This window comes from Dipodomys spectabilis, unplaced genomic scaffold (assembly GCF_019054845.1).
Source record: "Dipodomys spectabilis isolate Male_0828 unplaced genomic scaffold, ASM1905484v1 ptg000505l, whole genome shotgun sequence".
Lineage (NCBI taxonomy): Eukaryota > Metazoa > Chordata > Mammalia > Rodentia > Heteromyidae > Dipodomys > Dipodomys spectabilis.
Genome location: NW_024871182.1, coordinates 304,721 through 331,633, shown reverse-complemented (window position 1 = coordinate 331,633; position 26,913 = coordinate 304,721).

Below are 26,913 nucleotides of genomic sequence, written 5' to 3'. Positions count from 1 at the left end.
ATTTCAGTTGCTTCAAAGTGGGCAATGACGACAAGCCAGTCTCCATGTGAAAATCAGCTGAGGCCTTTGGGGCCCTGTGTTGTAGTTCCATTCCTTTCTCTAGCAATCCTGCTTTCTACAATCTCCCACAGATACCAATAGCAGGCCTTCCATAATAACCACTCCTATGCAAACCCAGTGTCAGAATCTCATTCCCAATGAACTAACAAGACGTATTACTAGTGTCTTTAGTTCCATGACCCTGATGAGGGATGATGGTCTTAAAGGAGTTAAATCATTTGCTCAGATGTAAATAAGTAGTACAAAAGAGATGTGAGGGCTGGGACGGTAACAGTGATAGAGTGCTTGCCTAGCACGTATGGAGCCCTGGGTTTGAGTCCTCAGTACCACATACAAAGAAAAAAGAGGAAGTGACACTGTGACTCAAGTGGTAGAGTGCTAGCCTTAAGCAAAAAGAAACTCAGGGAAAATGCCCAGGCCCTGAGTTCAAGTCCCAGGACTGGCTTTAAAAAAAAAAAAGAAAGATGTGACCCCCAACAGATGATCTATATTGAGCTCTTATCACCACAATGGACCACTTTCCTGCTCCCTTAAGAATGAATACACCTACAAATCAATTCACCACCTGGGAACTGCAGACTGAACCTCACCTGGAGTTTTCAGGGCCTTGGCCACTTCTCATGAAAAGGATTCAGGAGTAGACCAGATCTGTGGTGTTTGCTCACATGAACAAAAGGATAATTCTCCACACTGGGATCCTTGATAATGTCTTGTGTCCTTCTTTGGTACCATTAGGATTCAATACAGTATTCATCTCTTGGTCCATTCAAACATCCAAGATTATTGAACTATGGAAAAAGAAGAACAGGCTAAGAATCTTTTTCAAAAAAAAAATCCCTGATGGTGATGGAGATACTGAGTGATATACAATAATCCTGATGACCTTGAAGCTCACTCAGCATTGACCATGGAGAGCTGTTTTCTATTTAATCTGAATCAACTGTGGAAATGATCATAAAGGTGCCCATTAAAGGCCTGGGATAAACTTAAGAAACAACTTCCTGATGTGAAGAAAAGTTGTGTGTGTGTCTGTGTGTCTCTGTACGCATGCAGGCATGCATGCACATGCACACTAAAACTCAGGACTTGAGCACTGTCCCTTAGCCTTTATTGCTCATGGCACTCTATCACTGGAGCCACAATGCCACTTCTGACTCTTTAGTGGTTCATTGGTCATAAGTCTCACAAACTTTTCTGCCCAGGCTGGCTTCAAATCTCAACCCTCAGATCTCAGCCTCCTGAGTTGTTAAGATTACACGTGTGAGCCACAAACACATGGCCTCAATTGTGAGTACAATCTTATTAAGTACAATTTTTATTATGAAAACATTTCTTCTGAAGGAAAATAGTAATAGTAGAAGCCAATAAAATATTTGCAGGGTTAGCAGTGGCTCAGTACTATAATCCTAGCTACACAGTAGCCTTGGAAGAGAAGTCTGTGAGACTCTTATCTCCAGAAATAAAAGTGGGGTTCAAGTAGTAGAGCACCAATCTTGAACAAAAAAAGCTAAAGGACAATGTGTAGGCCCTGAGTTTAAGCACCGAGAGTGGAACAAAAAATTAATTACTCTAGATAACAAGAAAGAATACATTTGGGTCCAGCCTGAGCTCCAGACTCTGTTTCAGACTTTGGAACTAGTTGATCGTTAAGGTGTCTTTAGACTTAAACAGCTTTGTGGTTTTGCAAGGCTACCCTGCTGGCTGAATCACAGTGACATGAATCCAATTGAAATCACAATAGCAGATGCTAGAAAAGAATCATAATATAACATAATCTAGTGGGGGAAATACAGATTCTAAGAAAAGTCACTCATCTTATTCAATGAAGTAGCTGCTAGCAAGAATCGGGGAGGAAACACATGAGGGCTAGTCAGGAAATACAAGTTGAGGTCTTACTTGTCATTCCCAGGAGACCTGTGGAATAAGAAGCATTGGATGTAGAGGCTGTTAACTGTGACTGGAAAAGGGATTTGATTTGTGGACTAGATCACTTTGGAGAATTACTTACCAAACTTCTACATCAGCACCCACAGAATCCAAGTGAGAATGTGCAGTGGGGATGATCGAGATGTCACCCACCGGTCATGCTCTATTCCTGACCCAGCTGCTTTGTAGGCCCTGGCCTCCAACGGGGTATGTATCTAATACTGGCACAGCTCATGGTATCATAAAGTATTCAGTGGGACCAATTTATGGAGTTCCATTATACATGAATTCACATCTCTATTTCTTTATACATATCATAATATAATACTACATATGATATAATATATTTTGAATGTTTTTTATTGTAAAGATACTGTACAGAGGGGTTAAAATTACATGAGTAAGGTAAATGAGTATGTTACTGGACAATGGTGAGGTTCAGTGAAAATACCCTTTAATTATAGGAACTCTTCACTTAGAGTTCTTGACTTCAATCTCAGAATAAGAATTTCTGGACAAGTCACAATGGTAAGAAAACTTGGCAGAGCTTTATTAATTAAATAAGCAAGGAAACAGACAAAAAAGCAGATAATCAGAAGGGCAGGGTCACACTCTAGCAGAATGTGGGTGCTCTCATAGGGACACAAAGACCCAGACACAGACATACATAAAGAGACACCTAGAGAGACACACACTCCTTGGGTTGTTGGGTTTTTATAGGGTAAGGGCAGAGGGTCTGGCTTTAAGTTATCCAAAGCTAGGTGTTTTGTCTTTGCTTTAACTACACTTGGTGTTATTCCCTGAAATGCTAGGTAAGAATGCATCCTGCCATAACAGAGATCCTTATCCTTGAAAGTAGGAGCCACCCTGCTATTTGCATGTTGGGGCATCCTTCAGGCAGTTGTGAATTCTTGGGTGAGAAATGCATCCCTCAGGAAAGAATGCATTCAGTTGCCTCTCTTTGAAGCAAAGATAGCGTTTCTAAGTTTTTAAGTTACCATATTTCTAAGTTGCTTACACCAGGCCTCAGTTTCCATAAGTTATTCTGCTTCATTTCCCCCCACATGACTTTTGTTCCCTTAGTCTTAAGGGAAGTACGTGAAGGAATATCTCCTGGACTTGCTGTTAGCTGACCATACCCCATTTTTCCTAGTCTATCTGGCTTCAATTTTAGTTCCAAAAGTTTTTTTTTTTCCCATGTTGCCACAGGTAACTGTGATTTCATTTTTAAATAAACAATTGAACATATGTCTGTAAAGCCTAACTGCCTCAGGGTTTCAAACTTCATCACCAGACATCTTCCCGGCCCAGGAATCTCTGAACTTGCTTTCACTCATGTGTGTGTGTGTGTGTGTGTGTGTGTGTGTGTGTGTGTGTGTGTGTGTGGTGTGTGTGTGCACACACACACATGTATAGCTGTGTGTTTTTCTGTCTGTGTCTGTGTGTATAGGTCATGGGGCTTGAATGCAGTAACTGGATGCTGTCTCTGAGCTCACCCTTCCACAATGAGCCACAGCTCTACTTGTTTTTGAGTGGTTAATTGGATATACGAGTCTCAGTGATTTTCTTGCCTGGGCTGGTTTTGAACCATCATTCTCAGATCTCAGTCTTCTTAGTTGCTAGGATTACACTCATGAATCACCAGCACCTGGCTTTCACTCATATGTTAAGCTATGGAATGGGGTAAAGGCTGCATAAGATGACAGATCAGACAAGTCTGAGAACAGTTAAAATAGCTGAAAAAATATGTATAAAGAGTGCTCTTTGTAGTAACAATTTTTATCTTAGTTTTTTGCCAGTCCTGGGGTTTGAACTCAGGTCCTGGGTACATCCCTAAGTTATTTTGCTCAAAGCTAATGCTCTACCACTTCTGACTTTTTGGTGATTAATTGGAGGTAAAAGTACCACAGACTTTCTTGCCCATGCTGGATTTGTACCATGATCCTCAATCACACCCTTCTGAGCAGCAAGCATTTCAGGTATGAGTCACTGATGCCTGGTTTTGCAGTAACAACTTTTATGTTGAAGGGTTGGAGACATAGCTCAGTGAAGGGCCAGGCTTGGGTTTCTATACTCAATTACTAGAAGAAGGTGAAGGAGGAGAAAGAGGAAAAATAAGAACAGGAAGAGGAAGAAGATAAAGGAAGAAGAAGAGAGGAACACAAGGAGGAGGAGGAGGGGGAGGAGAAGGAGGAAGAGGAGTAGGATGGGGAGGAGAAGGAGAAGGAGGAAGAGGAGGAGGAGGAAGAGGAGAAGAAGAGGAGGAGGAGGAAGAGGAGAAGAAGAGGAGGAGGAGGAGGAGGAGGAGGAGGAGGAGGAGGAGGAAAACACAGAAAGAGGAAGAAGAGGAGGAAGAAGTGATGAAGAAAAGGAAGAAGAACCGAAAGAGAAGGAGTAAGAAGAGGTATAGGAAGAGAAAGAGGAATAAGAGGAGGGAGAGAAGAAGTTGGTTAGGAGGCAAAGTTGTTTATAACTAAGTTTGCACAGATTTCTCTAAGTTTCTATAAAATTATGAGATGGGGTTAAATTTGAAATTGCAAAGAATTGGTTTGGAACTAAGGGTCTCAAGATGTGAATTGTAAAAAATGAGTTAAAGAGAGATGCAAATATGGATAAGCTGGAATTGAGTATATCACATTACACAAGCCAGAGATGTCTCCTGTTCTAGTAGTTTATAACTCCAGAACTCATATTATTTTTCTTTTCCACATTCTGTTCTGTTCTGTCTGAAACTATTTTAGAAAAATCAAAAAAGAGATGTCAAACTATAAAGCTATACCTCAAAATATTTACAAGCCATGGATTTAGAGAGAAATAATGATTGAAAAAAATGTTACTCATCTGTAAAAGAACTAAATAAGGCAGCTATTCTTCTTCATTGTGCCAAGATTTCTCTGAAAGCTAATGTTTATTCCAGAAACTCTGATACACACTCTAAACCACTGGGGTAAAAACATTGGGTACTGTAAGAATTTAGGAAGAAAATAACAAAAGACTTGGAACTAATGGTCTTGCAAAGAGGTTTCTTTTAGCCACAACAAGACAAAATAGTCAAAACTGTGTAATCAAACACGTTAAGGATGGGACAAACTGTTTTTTTCAAGAGGCATTAAAAGCCCATGTTGACTTTTCCAGCTGATATTATTTGTTGTGATTTGCTTGACTCTGTGTAGAGATTCCTTCTTTCTTTGTTATGCAAACAAAACAAGTTTATATGAAAGCAAAACGACAACCTTGAAACATTCTCCATGGAGAGGGTGGAGTGTTGGCCACCTTAAAATGTTCTTTCTATAAAACCTGAGGAAAAAGAACAATAGTATGACTGTTCTTTTTTTTGTCTTTTAGAAGCTTTTTATTACTTGAATCCTTGCAAAGATTGATCACTTGATACTGCAGAGTAGTCCGTAATAATAAGTGTAAAGCTGGTAAAGGGAGCGGTATTTAACAAACAAGACATTAGTATAGCATTACTAAAAATTTTTATGTCTCTTCCACACTTTTTTATGTTGCTTTATTCATTAAAATTATACTAACTCCATGTTTATTTCCCCTTTATTGTTTTGTTTTGATATGTGTATGCTAGTACTGAAGCTTGAACTCAGGGCCTAGGTGCTGTCCACTCACTTTTACACTCAAGGCTTTACCACTTGAACCATAGACCGCTTGCACCTTTTGCTGGGTGAATTGGAAGTAAGTCTCATGGACTCTCCTGCCCAGGTAGGTTTGGGACAGTGATCCTCAGATTTCAGCCGCCTCCTGAGTAGCTGGGATTACAGGTATGATTCCCCAGTGTCTGGATCCTGGTTTGTTTTTTTTTCCCTTTGCATTTCAAAGCATTTTTCTTGATCATACAATGTTCTTTATCCTTACTTTTTTCCCTCAGATTATTTTTCTCAGGAATAGGAAAAAAAATTACCAAAGCAGTACTACAGACATAAAATTACAGGTAGATCCTAACATCATTACAATGGGAGGTTTTAACACCTTAAGCTCACTAATAGTCAGGTATTCAAACAAACAAAACAACCTTAAAAATTAAGTGACAGGGCTGGGAAGGTGGCTCAGTGGTAGAGCGCTCGCCTTGCATGCTCGAGGCCTTGGGTTCGATTCCTCAGCACCACATAAGCAAAAAGAAATAAGCCGGAAGTGGCGCTGTGGCTCAAGTGGTAGAGCGCTAGCCTTGAGCTGAAGAGCTGAGGGACAGCGCCCAGGCCCAGAGTTCAGGCCCCACGACCGGACCCAAAAAAAAAAAAACAAAGAATTAAGTGACAGAAAAGTGCTGATGACTCATAACAGTAATCCTAACAACTCAGGAAACTAAAATCTGAGGATAACAGTTTGAAGCCAGCCCAGGCAGAAAAGTCCAAGAGACTTCAATTAACCCCAAATTTCAGAAGTGGAGGTGTGGCTTAAGTGGTAGAGCAGGTGCTGGTGGCTCACACAAGTAATCCTAGTTACTCAGGAGGATGAGATAAGAGAATCAAAGTTCAAAGCCAGCTGGGGCAGTAAAGTCTCACCAGATGCTTATCTCCAATAAACTACTGAAAAAAACAACAAAACAAACAAAAAGAAACAGAAGTGGCCTGTGGATCAAATGGTAAAGTGCTAGCCTTAAGCACAAAGAGGCTCAGGGACAGCACACAGGCCTCGAGTTCAAGCCCCAGGACTGCCAGAATAAAATGAAAAGAAAGAGTTCTCACTGGAAAGAGAAGCTGAACAGCTCAGCACAGACACTCAGTTGTAACCCAAACTTGGTAGGAACTTACAATCTCAGCAGAACTGTTTTTTTTATTTTATTTTACTTTTTAAATTTAATTTTAGCACACTTGGTGTGTGCCACACTTGGTAAGCATTAGCTGCCACTCATCACAACTTCCTGGTGTCAGAATAGTCTTCAAGCCAAAATGCCAAACCCCAATGTCAGAGACCACAGATATGTCCATTGCAATTTTCAAACTGCTTGGCAAGAGAAAGAGATGGAAAATTTATCACCCAGCCATCTGTTCTATGATGTCCTATTTCTAGGTCAGAGAAATTTGAATAATTTCAAGAATATTTAAACAGCACTCACCATTTGGGGAAGGTCATTTCCTAGCCTACTCTGCAGCTTAGTTTCTTGTATATTCATGAAACTGAAAAATTTGAAAAGCTTTGAGGACTAGCCCACCAGTGACCAGCAATTTTCCCCTTTTTATACTCTTTGCTCTCCATCCTTTATTTAATTTTTTTGCTGCACAAGAACGGAAAAAAATTAAGTTAGGCTTAGACAAAAGATGAATGCTTCTTCTCCTAAATTATAAACATGTATGAAGCATACATGGCATATGTACATGAACAAATTGACTGGAGCAGGGCATATGCAGGGGAGAATTCCAATGGTGTAACTCCTTTGAACAATTAACTGTCATTTTAACAAAATAAATACCAGGAAGCCAAAACATGTGTTGCTGGAGAAGGGGTGAGGCTTAAAGGGAGGAAGGTAGACAATGGAGAGAGGAAAAGTGGGCAAATACATTCATGTAATCGATGTACACATGTAAAAACAGAAATAGATGACTTGAAGGAAAGTGTAGGGTGGAAGAGATCGAGCAGAAATATGGAAGAAGGCTTGACATTTATCAAGATTCATTGTACTTATGAATTGATATGGCTAATTGAAACCCTTTTATAGAATTACTTAAATATCAAAAGAAGAAAAAAAAAACAACTAAGGGACTAGGAAGGTGGCTCAGTGGTAGTGTGTTTGCCTTGCATGCATGAGGCCCTGGGTTCCATTCCTCAGCACCACATAAGCAGAAAATGCCAGAAGGGTACAGAGGCTCAAGTGGTAGAACACTTGCCTTGAGCTGAAGAGTGCAGGGACAGTACCCAGGCCCAGAGTTCAAGCCCCATGACCAGCTCCAAAAAAATTGTATCAAACGGTATGGGGTTGATGGTGTGGCTCAATTGGTAGAACTCTAGGTAATAAGTGAAAGTGTCAAATACTGAGTTTGAATACTGGTCTCAGAAAGCAAGAAAGCAAGCAAGAGAGAGAAAGAAGAGAGAAAGAAAGAGAGAGAGGAAGGAAGGAAGGAAGAAAGGAAGGAAGGAAGGGAGGGAGGAAGGGAGGGAGGGAGGGAGGGAGGGAGGGAGGAAGGAAAGAAAGAAAGAAAGAAAGAAAGAAAGAAAGAAAGAAAGAAAGAAAGAAAGAAAGAAAGAAAGAAAGAAAGAAAGAAAGGAAGGAAGAAAGAAAGAAAGAAAGAAAGGAAGGAAGGAAGGAAGGAAAGTGTCATGGGGTTACTGAGAGTTGGACAAGATCAGTGCAGAAATATATGGCTCACAATAAGATTTTATAAGTGTAATTAATGGTTATTCCATCCCTGTACCATGAAAATTGTTGAGAATGTTTAAATTAGACTTAGTAAAGTGGTTGAAAAGTGGATGGTAACGAATTAAAAATGAATGAAAAATGGTGATTTCTAGAAAACAAAGGATGTAGCCACTACTTCAGGAAGTGGAGCGCAAAAAGATGATCACGAATGCAATATCATATAAAGGGGAGTTGGGGGTCAAGAGAAATATTTGTTAGTGATGGCTGATTCCTTTTTGAAAAATGAGATGACACTGGCACGCAAATAACATGAAAAGAGAACAAAGAAAGAATATAAAATGAGAATGATCGCTGGTGGCTCATGCCTGTAATCCTAGCCACTCAGGAGACTGAGATCCGAGGGTCTCAGTTTGAAGCCAGCCTGTGCAGAAATGTATGTGAGACTCCGATCTCCAGTGAACAACCAAAAAAATAAAACCCTGGAAGTGAAGCTGTGTTTCAAGTAGTAGAGCCTTGAGCAAAAAGCTCAGAGACAGCGCCCAGGCCTTGAGTTCAAGACCCAGGACCAGCACCAAAAACAAAACAAAGCAAAAACAAAAACAAACACACAAAAACAGAAAAGGATTAAAACAGAGAAAAGTCCTGAGGGAAACAGAATATAACCACACGGATAAAAATGCGTATAGCCCATGGCTTATGTCTGTAATCCCAGCTATTCAGAAGGTTGCTATCTGAGGATCATGGTTCAAGTCAGCCCAGGCAAGAAAAGTCAGTGATACTCATCTCCAGTAGATCACCAAATAGGTCAGAAGTAGAGCTGTGGCTCAACATAGTATAGTGCAAGCCTTGGGTGTAAAAGGTAAACTAGAGCATGTGCCCTGGGTTAAAGCCTTGGTATAAGTACAAAAAAATTTTAAGTGAATAAATAAAATGATCACAGCTATTGAAAGAAATCATGGCAGAAACTCCTCCCAGCAGAATAAGCAGAGCCTTTGCACACTGGGATCACGCTGCTGTAGACATTCAGATTTTTGCTGCCAGCCATCTGTACAAGGCCTCCATAGGACAGGAGACCTCTCTCCGATGCTGTCTTCCTTATTACCTGAACTCACAAGCACTCAAGTAGGCCAGATTTTGTTTGATTGTTTGTTATGCCAGTCCTGGGTCTTGAACTAAGTGCCTGGGCACTCTCCCTGAGACTATTGACTCTACCAATGAAGCTACAGTTCCAGTTGTAGATTTTTTAGTGGTTTTCTGGAAATAACAGTGCCACAGAGTTTCTTGCCCTGGTAGCCTTTGATCCACAATCCTCAGATCTCAGCCTCCTGAAATCTCTGTTTCTTTTTGGTCTTATATAATGTTTTTTTAATTATAGAAAAAAAAACAGTATGGCAAAAGTAGGCTTAAGTCCATTCTCCTCTTTCTTTTAACTGACTTCCCAGAACTTGTTTGCCAAAGCTTTGAATAATAGTAATATTGATGATTAAAAGTATCAAAAGGTATGGGGTTGGAGGTGTAGCTCAGTAGAACACTAGCTAGTAGAACACTGAGTAGCTGAGATCACAGGAGTGAACCACCAGTGCCCAGCTGAGGCTTTTATAGCTTAAGAAAGAGACTGTTTGTGGAAGGCCCAGGCTTCAGTGTGATTATAAACCATAAATCTTTTGCATTATTTTGGGGACATATTTTATTTTCCATGAGCCTAAAACCTTTAATTCCAGAACAAGAATAATAGCGTCTGCATAACAGAATCAGAGATAATGAATGCCAAGCAATTAGTAGTTGGGAGTCATATAGGAACCAATTTTTATTAAGGGATGTTGAAATGATTCATTTTCCTATTTGCTTCTTGTGGCACAGGTGTTTTGTGTGGTGTTGTTTTCATAAAACTTTAATACAAAATCTCTATTCGCCACACAAGGGAGCACCCGAATTTATCCAAGAAACACTACTTTCCCTCAAATCTCATACAGATCCAAAGACATTAATTGTCAGGGACTTTTACACACAACTATTCCCACGAGATAGTTTAACAGAGAAACAACTGCATAGATCAACAAGATTGAACAGATATTTACGAATATTTCAACCACCAGCATCAGAATATACTTTTTTCTCAACAGCACATGGAACATTTTCCAAAATACACCACATTTTAGGTCACAAAGCAAACGTCCAAATTCAGAAACATTGAAGTTATACCTTGCATTCTCTCAGACCACAGAAAATAAAATTAGAACTCAACACCAAAAGCCACCAAAGAAATTCCGATTAAATATGGAGGTGGAAAAACACACTGTTGTATCACAAGTGGGTCATGAAAGAGATTATAAAAGAAATTCAAATGTTCATGATATTCAACAAAAATGAGCATAGAAATTACCAACTTCTCTGGGATACAGAAAAGACAGTACTCACAGGCAAATTTATAGCTATGAGTTCCTAACATCAACAAATTGGAGAGATCTAAAACCAACAATTTAATGAGACATCTTAACCCTCTTGAAAAAGAGCAGCAAGATAAACCCCAATCCAGTAGATGGAAAATAATTATTAAAATTAAATCAAAATTAAATGAATTAGAATCCAAAAAACCATAGATACAATCAACAAAACAAAGAGTTCATTCTTGAAAAAAATTAACAAAATTGACAGCCCCTTAGCAAATCTTATCAGAAAAAGAAGAGAACACACCCAAATAAACAAACTCAGAGATGAGAATGGAAACATCACCACAGAAACATCCAAGATTCAGAACATTATAAGGGAATACTTCTCAAAATTTTGTGCTTATAAGTTTGAGAACTTGGCAGAAATGGACCTTTTCCTAGCAAATATGGACATGCTGAAACTAAACCAAGATGACTTAAACCATCTTAACAGGCCCATATCAAGCATTGAAATAGAAACAGCAATAAGAGACCTCCCATCTAAGAAAAGCCCAGGACCAGATGGATTTGCAGTAGAATTCTACAAGTCCTTAGAAGCAGAGATCACAACAATACTCCTCCAACTCTTCAATGAAGTTGAAAGACAAAGTTCACTACCGAACTCATTCTATAAAGCCATCTCACCCTCATCCTAAAACCAGTCAGGGACTCATAAAAGAAAGAGAACTATAGACCCATTTCTTTGATGAACATTGATGCAAAACTTCTTAACAAAATTTTGGCCAATCGCCTTCAACAATTCTTCCAAAAAATCATACACAACGATCAAATAGGATTCATTTCAGGGCTGCAAATCTGGTTCAATATACGCAAGCTGATTCATCACATCAACAAGAGCAAGGATAAGAACCACATGGTTATCTCAATAGATGCAGAAAAAGCATTTGAGAAGATCTAACACCCCTTTATGATGAAGGTTATGGAAAAAGTAGGAATCCATGGAACATTCTTCAATACAATAAAGGTTGTATATGATAAACCTATAGCCAGCTTTATACTTAAGGTCGAAAAACTAAAATCATTTCCTCCTAAATCAAGAACGAGACAAGGATGCTCACTCTCTCCAATACTCTTCAATCTAGTATTAGAATGCCTAGCTACAGCAATAAGACAAGATGCAAACATAAAGGGGATCCAAATAGGGAAAGAAGAAGTAAAAGTCTCCCTCTTTGCAGATGACATGATCTTGTATTTAAAGAATCCCTCTGACTCCACTCCAAAATTAATCAAGGTGACTCAAAACTTTGGCAAAGTACAGGGTATAAAATTAACTCTCGAAAATCAATGGATTTTCTGTATGACAACAATGAAAGAAGCGTGGCTGAAATCTGGAAAGCAACTTCATTCGTAATAACCCCACAAAAATAACATACCTAGGAATTAACTTAACCAAACAAGTGAAGGACCTCAATGATGAAAACTTTTAAAGCCTGAAAAAGGAAATCAAAATAGAACTTAGAATATGCAAACCTCCCATGCTCCTGGATTGGAAGCATCAACATCGTGAAAATGGCAATACTTCCCAAGGCTGTCTACAAATTCAACGCAATACCTATCAATATTCCAACCTCATTCTTCAAGGAATTAGAAGAGGTAATCCAAAAATTCATATGGAACAATAAAAGGTCCCGAATAGCAAAAACAACCCTTAAGAGAAAGAACAGTGCTGGAGGAATATCAATACCAAATTTCAATCTTTACTACAAAGCCAGATTAATCTAAAGAGCTTAGTACTGGCACAAGAACAGACTTCAGGACCAATGGAATAGAATTGAAAACCCAGAAATGAATCTACAGACTTATAGTCATCTAATATTTCTATAAGGGAGCTAAAAAAATAGAATGGGGCAATGTCACTCTTTCTGATAGAGGCATAGAATTCCATTGTGTATATGTACCACATTTTCTTCATTCATTCATCTGCTGAGGGTCATCTAGGTTGGTTCCATATCTTAGCTATTGTAAATAATGCTGCAATTAACATAATTCTCTGGTAGCTTTAGTATGGTCTTTTTTATGATCATTTGGGTAAATGCCCAAAAGTGTGATTGCTGGGTCGTATGGGTGCTCTATGTGGAGTCTTTTGAGGAAACTCCATCCTACTTTCCAAAGTGGTTGAACAAGTGTACACTCCCACCAACAATGTAGTAATGTTCCGTTCTGTCCACATCCCCTCCAACATCTGTTGTTATTAGAGTACTTGATTATAGCCATTCTAACTGGGGTGTGGTGGTATCTCAATGTTGTTTTGATTTGCATATCTTTTATGGCTAGAGAAGCTGAGCATTTCCCCATTTGTTAGGAAATGGAAAGACTTGGAAAAAATTATATTAAGTGAAGTAAGCCAAGCTCAAAGAAACATAAATCCTATGGTTTCCCTTATATGTAATAATTTTATATGTCTGAGTCAAGCAGAAAAGGTCAGATAAGTTGATGTTAGGGAATGAACCCCAAGATACGTATTCAAATGATTTTTCTTTCATGCAATTGTTTCTAACATATTTATAAGATGATTTCTATGTTGGTTTGTATGTCCCCCCAACAGTATAATCCCTGCTTTCACTGTATTTGATGTTGGCATAATATTCAGAGGTGAAGGGAAAAAACAAATCGTTTAGATAGGTATACAGGTGAACCCATTGCAACAATAACTTGTACAAGTCGTTATGTCAACAAACGAACTTTACAACTTTGGTGGGAGGGGGGAGGACCGGGTGGAGGGATGAGGGAAGGGTATGGAAAGGAATGGGAAGGAGAAACAAAGAGGAGGCAACAATGCTTGATAAGAAATATACTTGTTATATTGCCCATGTAATTGTAACTCCTCTGTACCATATTTTCACAACAAAAAATAAAAAATAAATAAAAAATGGAATGGATGAAAGACAGCCTCTTCAGTAAATGCTGCTAGCAAAATTGGTTAACTATTTATAGAAAACTAAAGCTAGATCCTTATATTCTACCCTACACCAGAATCAACTCCAACTGGATCAAAGACCTGGGAGTCAAAGCAGACACTCTGAAAACATTACAGGATGGGATAGGAGAAACCCTAGGGCTCCATGGAAAAGGCCAAAATGTTCTAGACCCAGAAACACAACAAATCTAAGAAAGATTGGACAAATGGGATTTCATGAAATTGCAGAGCTTCTGTTTGTCAAAGAACATAGCTAGCAAGATCAATAGAAAGCTCACGGATTGGAAGAAGATCTTCACTAGGCATACAATGAACAAGGGTCTCACATCTAAAATATACCTGGAACTTAAAAAATTTAATCCCCAACAACAAATCTTCAAAGAAACAACTGCCCAATAAATAAGTGGGCTAAAGTTTTAAAGAGAAACTTCTCTGAAAAGAAAAGAAGGATGGCCAATAGATATATGAAGAAATGCTCAACATCTCTAGCCATAAAATAAATGCAAATTAAAACAACATTGAGATACCACCACACCCCAGTTAGAATGGCTATAATCAAGAACTCTAATAGCAACAGATTCTGGAGGGGATGTAGACAGAAGGGAACCTTTCTACATTGTTGGTGGGAGTGTAAACTTGTTTAACCACTTTGGAAAGCAGTATGGAGGTTCCTCAAAAGACTCCACATTGAGCTCCCCTATGACCCAGCAATGCCACTTTTGGGCATTTACCCAAATGATCACAAACAAGACCGTACTAAAACTACCAATAAACAACTATGTTAATTGCAGCCTTATTTACCATAGGTAAGGTATGGAACCAACCCAGATGCCCTTCTGTAGATGAATGGATGTAGTGTATGTGGTATATATAAACAGTGGAATTCTATGCCTCCATCAGAAAGAATGACATTGCCCCATTTATTAGGAATTGCAAAGACTTGGAAAAAATTATATTACGTGAAGTAAGCCAGGCCCAAAGAAACCTAGGTTCCATGGTTTCCCTTATTTGCAGTAACTAGTATATGTATGAGACAAGCAGAAAAGGTCAGATAAGTTGAAGTTAGGTGAAATGAACCCCAAGATAATTATTTAAATGTATTTTTTCTTTCTTGTTATCGTTTCTAACCCATTTATAAGATGATTTCTAAGTTGCTTTGGATGTCCCTCCCCCACAGTATAACCCCAGCTTTCACTGTATTTGATGTTGGTATAATTTTTCAAGAGGAAGGGAAAAAAAGAACCATTTAAATAGGGATACAGTTGGACCCATTGCACCAAAGGGATATATATACAAGTCGTTATGTCGAAAAGCGAACGTTTCAACTTTCACCTGGGGGGGGGGGGGGTGGGAATGGTTGGGAAGGGGAAACAAAGGAGGAGGAAACAATGCTTGTTAAGAAATGTACTCATTAGCTTGCTCATGTAATTGTAATTCCTCTGTATGGTATTTTCACAATAAATTTTTTAAATGCCAGCTAGAAGTGCAGCAGTGGCTGAAATGCCTCTCTTGAGTGAAGAAGCTAAGAGACAGCACCCAACCCCTAGGTTCAAGCCTCAGTACTGGCACAGACACACATAAGTCCTTCATATGTAAAGAAAAAATCTATCCTGTACTTAGGTTACATGTTTTCTGTTTTCTTGATTCTCCACAGTGACATGGGTGAATGAAAGAATAAGGGCAGTGAAGATTAGTAGTGAAGGTTGGAGAAGTTGACAACAACTTTACAACTTTGTTTCTGCATATGATCTTGACCTGGGTATTATGCCAACTCTTATTTAATTATTATGCTGCCCATGAGTCTAAGATCTCATTAGGCTAAGTCTTAGGTCCCCTTGCGCTTAAATTCCGATTTCTTTGTTTTAGTAAAATTTCAGTGATTTTTGTGAAAAAAATCTCTAAAATACAGCAATTCTCTGTATAGCTATGTATTTTGTAAAAATCAGTGAAAGTTTGTGTATCCCGTTATGACAATACCTGTATTAATTGCCTTTTGTTGAGCAATATTAAATGATAAGTTGATCCAGTAGATTATCTAATGACATCTCTAAAATACCTCCAAGGTAGTCATTAGTCCTAAGAGGAAGAGAAGAGAGTTGAAGCTGTATATCAGAGCAAACCTCAGCCACTTGAAAATTACTTCAGGAATTTTGGTGACTACCTATTCAATGTGGGAATCTCAAATTCCAGTATCTTTTCTTTTCTTGCTGAAAAAAATAATGGTGCATGTGTATATATCAGGTTGGGTTATATGGCTGTCAGATAAACACTGTTTAATGGATAGGTAAACGGACAGAAGACAGAAACACAATTTAGACCTTCTAGAATATTATACCCTGTGAGATTTGTGGGTAGAGCCAGTTAGATCTGGTTGAGTCAGCTAGAGTCAGTGGCCATTGAAGCACACTTCCTGCTCATAGAGATGTGACCCACAGGGACGTCTGCCTAGCTTGCCAGCCATGAGCTCTCCATGCTCCCTACATGCCCCCGGGGGAACAATAAGTGCCTGTCACCAAGCAGTGCCCGTCAAAAGTGCCTTACATCAACTCCCCTCTAAGCAATTGGCTGGGAAGGACTCAGGAGGTTGGGAACGCTGGGTCTATAAAATCCACCCCCCCCCATGCAAGAACAAATGAGACCTGCTTAAGCCTGTTCTCCCAACATGTGTTCCTTGTGCATGTCATTCATGCTTGCCTCCTGCCAGAGATCTAGCCCTACAAGTGGCGCCCAAGGTGGGGCTCAAGAGTTTCCAGCAGATGGACAGTCTAGTGCAAGGTAAGTGCCTCCATGTGCAACCTTCCTCCCCACAGCACGAGAGCCTCAATCAAGAGCACTTGTTGCTCTGCTTTGGAGTAGACAGATAAAAGTATCACAAAAGGAAGCTAGTTTAATATGGGAAATAGTGAATGAATTGTGCCCCTGGATTGACTCTGGGCCATTTGGGATCCAGACAGCTGGACCCGCGTCCTTCAGGCAGCTCGTAAAAAAGAAGTCAGCGAAGGCGCTTAGCTACTCATAACCTTTGACCGCATTGTAGTAGATATTCAAGCCTGTCTATCAGGGAAAGAAGAAGGGAGAACTTCACAGGCGTTTAATGCCTCGCTGGGTGAAGAACCAGAGCATATAGCCAGAGCAAAGCTGCTCAGGCACTCCTGTCTTCTTGTGATGCAGCAAACAATTCCAGTAAAAACACAGATAACTAACAACTTCCACCATCATGTTACCCATAGGGCTGGCCAGCTACACTTGTAAAACCACCTCCCCCACACTATCAGTTCCAGGAAACCTGCCCAACTGCTTCTTTTGGCCATTTAAGCCAAACTGGGCACTCCCCTCAGGGAACTTTGTACCCTTGGGCGGACATATCCAACTTTGCCCAAGAAGAAAAACCCGTTGTTCCCCCTGTAATACAACAGTTGTTTGCGGGCCTCACAACTACCGTGGCAACAACAACCAAGCCCATGAATGAACCCCAGTTCATGTTCCCGGTAAATGTTCACCAAACTGCTGCACGACCTAACCAATGGTACCCCAATGCCCCAAAAGTGCTTGACAAATACCGGACCACTGTCAGGGAAGGTGGGCTGCCCTCCCCGTATGCTCAACAGATGCTCAACACCATTAGCATTGATCTTATTGCCCCCATGATTGGAAGAGCTTAATGCATGCAGCATTATCTTCTGGGGACTTCCTTTTATGGAAGGCTGCTTTTTATGATGAATGTGAACAACAAAGCACACAAAATGTCGCTGCTGGAGGGCACGACACTGCCCTAGGGGACCCTGATTGCATAAAAGGGGAGGGAGCTTATGTGTCTCCAGCAGCACAAACAGTGGTGCCTCTGCAGTACTTTGACCAAGTACGTCTCTGTGCATTGCAGGCTGTCTACTCAGTCCCTTCTAAAGAAGGGGACAAACAACTAAAAACCCTCATACAATGTCCCAATGAGCCTTTCACTGACTTTGTTGCCCATGTTCAAGAAGCAGTGGCCCAGAAGGTATCCCATGCTGGAGCCTGAGATGCACTAACCAAAATCCTAATATGGGAAGGGGCCACACAGGAATGCAGAAAAGCCATTGCCCCTGAACAAAATGGAGAAATCACTCATTGGATCCTAGCCACCAAAGATTTGAGGACATCAACTCATGCTATGACTACCCTTGCACAGGCTTTCACCTCTATGACTGCCAGTGCTCACGCGCCCCCTAATGACACCATGGGAAATTGACCTTGTTGGGGATGTTGCAGGACTGGTCATTTTAAAAAGGATTGCCCATCACTCCGGGGCTCACCCCCTCCAAAAAAAAAAAAAAAGCAACCTCTTTCCATATGTCATAAATGCAAAAAGGGTTTTCATTGGACCTCTGAATGCCGCTCCAAGACTCAGCCTTTAAACTAAATAAGGGGCAGTCCTAAGCCCCAACCTCAAGAGGACAAAGGCAAAAACCACCACCTCAAGTGTTATGGACTATTCCTATCCAAAATGGAAAAGCTAGAATGAAACTTAAAATTAATGGAACAGAATTTAAGGGTATCATTGATACGGGAGCTGACTGTACAGTCCTTAGGAAGGAAGAAGTCGAAGGGTTCAGATGGAATCTAATTCCTGGCCCTTGCATACAAGGTGTTGGTGGAAAAACAGATTCCCTCCAGGTCCAATGGCCTGGGAAGATGGGAAGACTGTGATGGGGCCACCAAGGGCTTTTAAACCTCTTGTCGTCCCTGACCTTCCATGCAATTTTAGGGGAAGAGATGTCCTCACTAATATGGGCACTGTGATAACAACAGATGATAAGGCTTTTTATAAAGACATCATAACCGATCTAGCTATTAATCACCCACAGTACCCCCAATTCTAATGGCCACTGGGGCGCGACCAGAGCCAATTCCACTCCAATGAGACACCACCAAACTCATTTGGGTCGAACAGTGGCCTATTTACCCTGAAAAACTCCCTCATCTTCAGGCTCTAGTGGAGGAGCAACTAAAAAAGGGACACATAGAACCTAGCATCAGTCCCCACAATTCTCCCATTTTTATTATCCAAAAAAGAACTTCTCCATGACCTACATTCCATAAATATTCATACAAAAAAGATGGAAACGCTTCAACCTGGACTTCCGCACCCTTCTGCAATACCCAAAGATTGGCATATTGCCATTATTGACATCAAGGACTGCCTTTTTTCCATCCCCCTACATCCCAAAGATAAAGAATATTTTGCCATCTCAGTATGGGAACCTAACTGTCAACAACCCACTTGTCGATATCAATGGAAAGTTCTCCCTCAAGTAATGAAAAATAGCCCTACTATATGTCCGATGAATGTTGCCCATGATATTAGGCCTTTGCTTTCAAAATGCTTTTGTGTCCATTACATGGTGGACATTTTAAAAGCACACAAAGATGCTACAACCATGCAAGCCTGTTTAACACAACTTAAGGAAAACCTTACAATGCTGGGCCTTCATATTGCTCCTGAAAAAATTCAACTTAAAGCCCCTTATACCTATCTTAGATACCATTTTAATCAAATAATTACCCCAAATTGGCCTAATATTGTCATTAAGTCCCAATATACTTTAACTGAAATAAAACAATTATGTGGACATATCAACTGGGTATGCGATTTTATGCACCTCCCCACCCAACAGCTCCAACCTTTATTTCAATTGCTTCAGGGACCCTCTGACCCAATTTCTCTTCGTATACTTTCACTTGATGCTCAACAAGTTTTACAAGTTGCTGGTCGATTATGGTAAACCACCTTGGTGTTTTTAGATGCCACCCAAGAAATCACCCTAATTATATTAAATAATAATGGCCTAATGGTGGCTCTAAAACAAACCCATGGTGTGTTACAATGGGTACACCTTGCCACTTCCCAATTACCAAAAATTAGCACACCCATTATTATGCTATGCAACCTAGCCATCAAAGGTGCGGAATGAGGCTGTCAAACTTATGGCCGATTCCCCGACTGTCTTATCTGGCCCATTACAAAAAAAATCTTTGATTTCCTGACAACTGAAGAGGAATTAGCCTTACAAGTCATCCACTACTATTTTAACACTGATAATCATATGTCCAAAAACCCTGTTTTAAAAGTTACCCAAGAATGCCCAATTTCATGGAAATGTTGTGACTGTCGCGAGAGGTAACCTGTCCCTCAAGCCATTGTACATTTTACAAATGCTAGCAAAACTATTTATGAAATTTACAATGCCAATAATAAAAAATACATGCTTCAAAAACATTCCCTGTCCATTCAAGCTGCTGAGTTACTGGCCATTTTATTCGCCCTTACGTCTTTTCCCAAAGTACCTCTTAATATTTTTTCTGATAGTTTATATGCTGTACAAACTGTTGCCATTCTTCCTGGAGCTTTATTAAGAGATGATGGTCATGATGTAACACAAATAATGTGTAAACTACAACCTGTATTAGACGATCATGTCCAACCCTGGTACATTCAACACATTAGGTCTCATACTAAGCTCCCCAGACACCTAGCTGCTGGTAATGAAGCCATTGATCATGCTGTCCCACCAACTGTGTTACTCACCAATACATCCATGGACCAGGTCCAAATGTTACATGGTCACTTTCATTTATCGGCAGGTACTATCAAGCAGTTATTTCCTTATTTGACACACCAACAATGCAAGCACATGATTTGGTCCTTCTCCTCCTTAGGACCGCTTCAACCCATGGGAACAAATCTGTGAGGCCTTAGACCCAATGGCACATAGCAAATGGACATAACCCATATCCACCAATTCGGTAAACAAAAATACGTCCCTGTATGCATAGATACATTCTCAGGCTTTATAATAGCCTTAACCTTAACAGGTGAAACAACAATCACTCTATTAAGTCACTTCTACATGCCATTACAATTATGGACATTCCTTGGACCCTTAAAAGAGATAAGGGCCCTACTTACACCTCCAAAAATTTTCATGAATTTTATACCTTTTGGAACATTACACACCAGACAGGTATTCCATATAACCCACAAGGCCAAGCCATTGTTGAATACAATCATAAAAAATTCAAGACCCTTCTTTAAAAGGAAAGGGGGAACTGGAGGGCTAAGGTTTAAAGATCCTCAAACACAATTAAATTATTGCCTTTTAGTAAAATTTTTTTTAACATTCACACCCACCACACCTGGGTCCCCAGTGGCCCCGCATTGGGGACTCATGAAAACACCTACTCTGGTCCCTTTGGTTATATGGAGGCACACCATCACAAGAAAATGGGAGGGTCCTGATTCCTTAATGGCACAAGGGGAGGATTTGCTTGTATCTTTCCAGACATGAGTGATAAACCTGTTTGCATCCCAGCTCGAGATGTCCGACCAAAAGTCACCACCTATGAATGAGATGCATCAACTACGCTTAAACAGCCCAAGGAGGAGGAGACGCAGACCTCGAGCTAGAGCCCATGCCATCATTTGGTGAGACCTAAAGGGATTGGTAGAACAAACCCAGGCTATGGCCCTGGACCCTAACCTGGGGAATGGTACTCTATTCCTACTATTGTGTGCCATTATTGCAGCTAATTCTCAATCTACTGCAGGGCAGGGTAAGATAAATTTAGGGCCCAGCACCCAAATCTTGATGATGGTAGGGGAAGATACCACCATCTTCCTTCAAATGCTTTCTTCCAATGGCACGGTTGGCCTTCCTTTCTGTCCAGATGCCCTATGGCATAAAAAAAAAAAAAAACACCTTACTTTTGGATGGAAGGGGCCATATCTTTTTGTTTTGCAAATGAGATGGTAAAGCAATTTGATGGCTGTGCCATCCCCCTCAGAACAGTAACTCATGGGACAGGATGGTGGAATTATACAGGACCCTACCCCATTTGTATGACCGGAAAAAAATGCACTCAGGCTACTGACATACCTTTTCATATGCAGTTATGCCCACACAGGGGGTTTAATAGATTTGGCAATGTTCCCACTCCTCTTGAGGAATTAGTGATTAGCCTTTGTGCCAGTTCCTGGCAAGGCAAAGTATTTGGGGACATTGCATTGTCCCTCTACCCTGCTACATACAACCAATCTGAAAAAGATCCCAAACCTCAAAATCGAAAGGAGTTTTATAACTCTTCAGGGAGGTGATTGGGAGACCTAGGACCCCCCATGCCAATCATTTGTTCATCACATTCCTGCCTGGATTTGTCCCCTTTCCTATTGGCCAATACTCGTCGCTGTAACTGCTCTGCATGCAACCAGGTGTCAGGAATGATAGTGGTTAGAGCCCTGTTCTTTTTTTTGTCTGGGAGAAAACTCCTCCGCTACTTGCACTCTCAGCAATCACTGGCAATCCAGTGACTCATATTCTTTTGCAGGTTTGGTACGTCTTCCCCAATTTATTGTTCTGGCTACTAATGACTCTCAGTTTTCCCAGGTTCAATTGATTTGTCCGTGCCCTAAAAGAGTAGTAGGATCATTGCAATCGTGTCGGCAATCTTCACTACAGTGGCTTCAGCTACCACCACCGCTATTCACTGTCCCAAAGTGTGTCCACCGTACATCAAATAAACCAGCTCATCCCTCAACTGTCATCCATAGAATTACATTTGCAAGTTGCCAATCATCTTAAGGGAGACCTCCTTGTACTACAACAACAAATAGACCTGCTCCAACAACAGATTACATTGCTTCGATTACAACAGGACTATGTAATGCTATGACTACTTCTGTGATATTCAATAAATGTAAGAAACTCCAGTCAAGTAGAATATGGCATCTATAAATGCCATGTATATGCTGTAACAGAAACCACAGTTCTTTTCTTTTTTGCTCTTTCTTTCTCCCTTCCTTCTTTCTTTCTTCCTTTCTTCTTTCTTTCTTCCTTTCTTCTTTCTTCCTTCCTTCCTTCCTTCCTTCCTTCCTTCCTTCCTTCCTTCCTTCCTTTCTTTCTTTCTTTCTTTTTTTCTTCCTTTCTTCCTTTCTTTCTTTTTTCTTTCTGCCAGGCCTCGGGCTTGAACTCAGGGCCTGGGCACTGTCCCTGAGCTTCTTTTGCTCAAGGCTAGCACTCTATCATTTGAGCCACAGTGCCAATTCTGGCTTTTTCTGTGTATGTGGTAGTGAGGAATCTAACCCAAGGCTTCATGCATTCTAGGCGAGCACTCTACCACGAATCCACACTCCTAGCTCCACAATTAATTGACAGAATAAAGTTATGGTAGTTCTCCCCCATTTTCAAAAACACATTTCAAGCCTTTCCTTGGAAGCCTGAAGACACACATAACACTTAACCCTTTTGTATTAAGTTCCTCATGTACACATATGACAAAGTTTAATGTATAAATTAAGTACAGTGAGAGATTCTTCATAATAGCTGATAATCAAAAAGAATGGGCCATAATGAATTTATGAACTGTGCAGTTTATGAATTGTGTCTTTCTGACATTTTCCACTGAATATCTTTACATTATGGTTGGCTACAAATAATGAGGGAAATAAATGCACATAAGGGTCTACTATATGAATAAAGCACATCCATAGCTTTGTTAAATTTTAAAGGATATCAGCTCTTGTCGGTGCCTTACCTGCACTCCTTGGCTTCTGGGTCGGCTGGAACATCTGCCCAAAACCAGGATTTTTATCTCTCACCTGAGAATTTTTCAAGAACTGAGGAACAATCTAGCTATGACCCTAATAGTACCTAAGTGCCAGGGGTGAGTAGCCCTCAACCACAGACTTTCGGGTTCCAAATGTTCAGCCTCCTTGTCTCCCTGGCAGGGTAGTTCTGAAGAAGGAGCTTGCACCCATTCCCACAAGACTACCCTCAATCAGTCAATATGTGAGCTGACTTTGTAATGTGTGTATGAGTGTGTGTGTGTGCGCGCGCGCATGCACATGTGCCTGCACGTCTGCATGTGCACATTTTGGGGCTAAGGCTTTAATTCAAGACTTCATACTCTTGCTTAGTTATTTTTTTCCTGCTCAAGGCTTGCACTCTACCACTTGAACCACACATCCTCTTTGGTCTTTTTAGTGGTTTATTAGAGATAATTGTTTCATGGACTTTCCTGCCTGAGCAGGCTTTGATCCTCACATCTCAGCCTCTTGAGTAGCAAGGATGACAGGCATGAGTCCCTGGCACTGACAATATTGTGCTTATTATTAGCTACATATCCTTGGTACACAAGGGATTAAGTGTTATGCATGGCTTCAGACATGGAAAAGGCCTGAGGAGGGAGAAGTTCCATATTCTTATTTTGCTTACACCTTGTTGCTGCACAAAGTATTTTCCCAAATAAACTGACATTCATATCTTATCTGAGACTCGGCTTCTGAGAGGACCTAAACAACAAGAACCATGTGATTCAGAGTTCAGGAGCATTTTTATAGACGTACTAAATAAAAGCAAAATGCCAAGAATAAGAGAACTTTGATTAACATCTGTGTTTTATAAGCTCTATTGGAAAATTGACATCTGCCAATTACATGATTTTGGTCCTTGAAGCAAAATAAATGTGTTCAGTAGTTAAGACTGCCACGAAGGGAGTTTATATCTGACATAACAGGTACAAGACTAGAGAGTAGAGAATAGAATGGGGAAGTATCAGTTGTCATCCTATCTATTTAGCACCCAGTTGTTTAACAGTAATTTTGTTTTAATAAATAGAAAGAGTGTACAATTCAGAATAATGGCAAAAATGTATCTTAAAGTAAATACATAAACTGGAACATTCTCAGTTATCATCATTATTAGATGTTATGTGCTGTACCCAATTGTATTGCTACAACTTTGTATAACAAGCAGTGCAAAAGGTTTGTTTACTGCAACATCACCACAGACACATGAAGAGACCATTACATTCCATTAAAATGGCTATGATGTCACTAGTTGATAGAAAACTCTCAGCCCCAACTCCACCCTTGCCATATTATACTCTCATGGGACCACCATTACATATGTGGTCTGTTACAAATCTAAACGTCTTTATAGAACATATGGTTGTATTTATATTTGGATATAGAGAGCACCTGGAGATTTTACCTAGACCTAACTTTTGTAAATATAGCTATGGCTTGAATCTGAATTGTCCCCCATAGTCCCATAACCAAAGCTTCTGGAGCTGAAGGTAGGGGGAGGTGGGACTTTTAGGAGGTGAGGCCTCATCAGAGGAAGTTATGGCTTTGGGAGTTGGGTTTTCCCCAGGCTGTGAAGTTGTAACAAGGTCCGTATACTTCCTTAAACACATGCCTCTTCACAGTGTATTTTAATTTTAATTTTATGTCAAGGTTACATGAAGAGAGATTATAGTATAAAAGAATAGTAGTGAGTACATTTCTTGTCAAACTTTTTACACTCTCCCTCATTTTTCTCCCTATTTCCCTCTCCCTTCTTGCATAGTTTTAAGAGATTCTAATTCTAGATCACCAGTTTCCATGTATGTTCTTTCCAAAACCTAAGTTGCTTGAGAGTGAGCCCATCTTCCCACAGTCACCCGCCTACACACACTCTCTCTCTTACTACTGAGTTTTTCCCCTGAGGTTATAGGGCTCAACAACCCAAAAAGACTCTTTCTGTGATTAATAAAGGGATCTCAAAAGCACCATGCAAGCCAGGCACTGGTAGTTCATGCCTTGTAATCCCAGATACTGAGATCTGAGTTTCACAGTTCAAAGCCAGCACAGGCAGAAAAGTCTCTGAGCCTCTTATTTCCAATAAATCACCAGAAGCAGAGCTACTGTTCAACGTGAGAGAACACTAGCCTTGAGAAAAAAAAAAAAACCTCAAATATCTGAATATTGGCCTTTGTTCTTTCATTTGAGAAGAAGTCTGGCCAGAAAGAAAAGAAAAACCTAATTTATATTCACTCAACCAAGAATATATCCCAGAACTTTGTTTTTCCATACATAACCCCCAAACTAGCTTTTCTTAGATTCTGTAATCTAAGTGTTCCTTGAATGAAGTCATACTGGATTGTAAATGTCTACATTATTAATAGTATCAAAGCAATGTGTTTTTAGACATAGACTAAACCTGGAATTTTATGAGGTACCTGGAGAGTTAAAGTTTAACACTTCATGTTTGCAGAAAAACATCAAATTGTTTCTTCTGAGAGTGCCTACTAAACTTCTTATTAGGAATTCCAAAGGTTATGATCTGCCTTAAAAATCAACCTTTTGAGGGATAAAAATCTATCTGCTTCTAGGAAGTTCCTCCTAGGAACCTGTGAAACATTGAACAGTGTTGTAACAAACATCTTTGCTAATTTCTCCAGGAAAAACCAAGTGTACAAGGAAAAGTATCCTGTTAGGTCAACTTCGTGATGGTTTTCACACCGATTGGATGTGCACTAAGGCAGATTTAATTTTCCTGGGTCTACACAGGAGGTGGAGATGATGCCCAACCTGAGTGAAAAGAGCAAGTTTACGATCTCTATTTCACCCAACAAAAAGTTGGGTATGCATCTGCCATCCCTAACATAGGAAAAGCATAAATAAGAGGACTGCAGTTCAGGCTGAGTGACCAAGACGCTATTCAAAAATAACAAGAAATCTGGGCACTGGTGGCTTAATCCTGTCATCCTAGCTACTCAGGAGGCTTACATCTGAGGATCAAGGCTGAAAGCAAGTCCAGGCAAGAAGATTTGTGAGACTCTTATCTACAAAAAACTACTCAGAAAGCCAGGAGCAGCAGTGTGGCTCAAGTGGTAGAGCACTAGCCTTGATCCAAAGAAACTCAAAGACAGCACTCAGGCCCAGAGTTCAAGCCCCAGGACCGGCGTAAATAAATAAATAAATAAATACTAACAATTAAGCAAAAAAAGAAAGAAAAGAAAAACAAGTTCAAGGCATGATTCAAGTGGTAGAATACCTGCCTACCAAGTTAAAGGCCCTGGATTCAAACATCAGAACTGCAGAAAGACAGATAGAGTTCTTTTCTTTATTTCAAAAAGCAGGCAATCTCAATATTATCCATTTCTGCAAATAGTAAAGGGATCACTTGATTTTTTTTGGCACAGACTATAATAAATGGAAAGAAATAAACCCTTCCTGCTTTGATGGATAAAAATCTATTTTCATTCTGCTTTCTAGAAACCAGGAAGGGAAAGTCATATATCCTGGCAACTCATCTATTTGTGTACCTAAGGAAACTTCGTTTGTTCGGGTCTTTGTCAAAATTCTTTTCTCTTTTTGTAAGTAAGTAGTATTGACTTGCCTCTGCTTCTTATGTTTAAGTTATGAGAACAGATGTTTATGCAAAAGGAAAAAA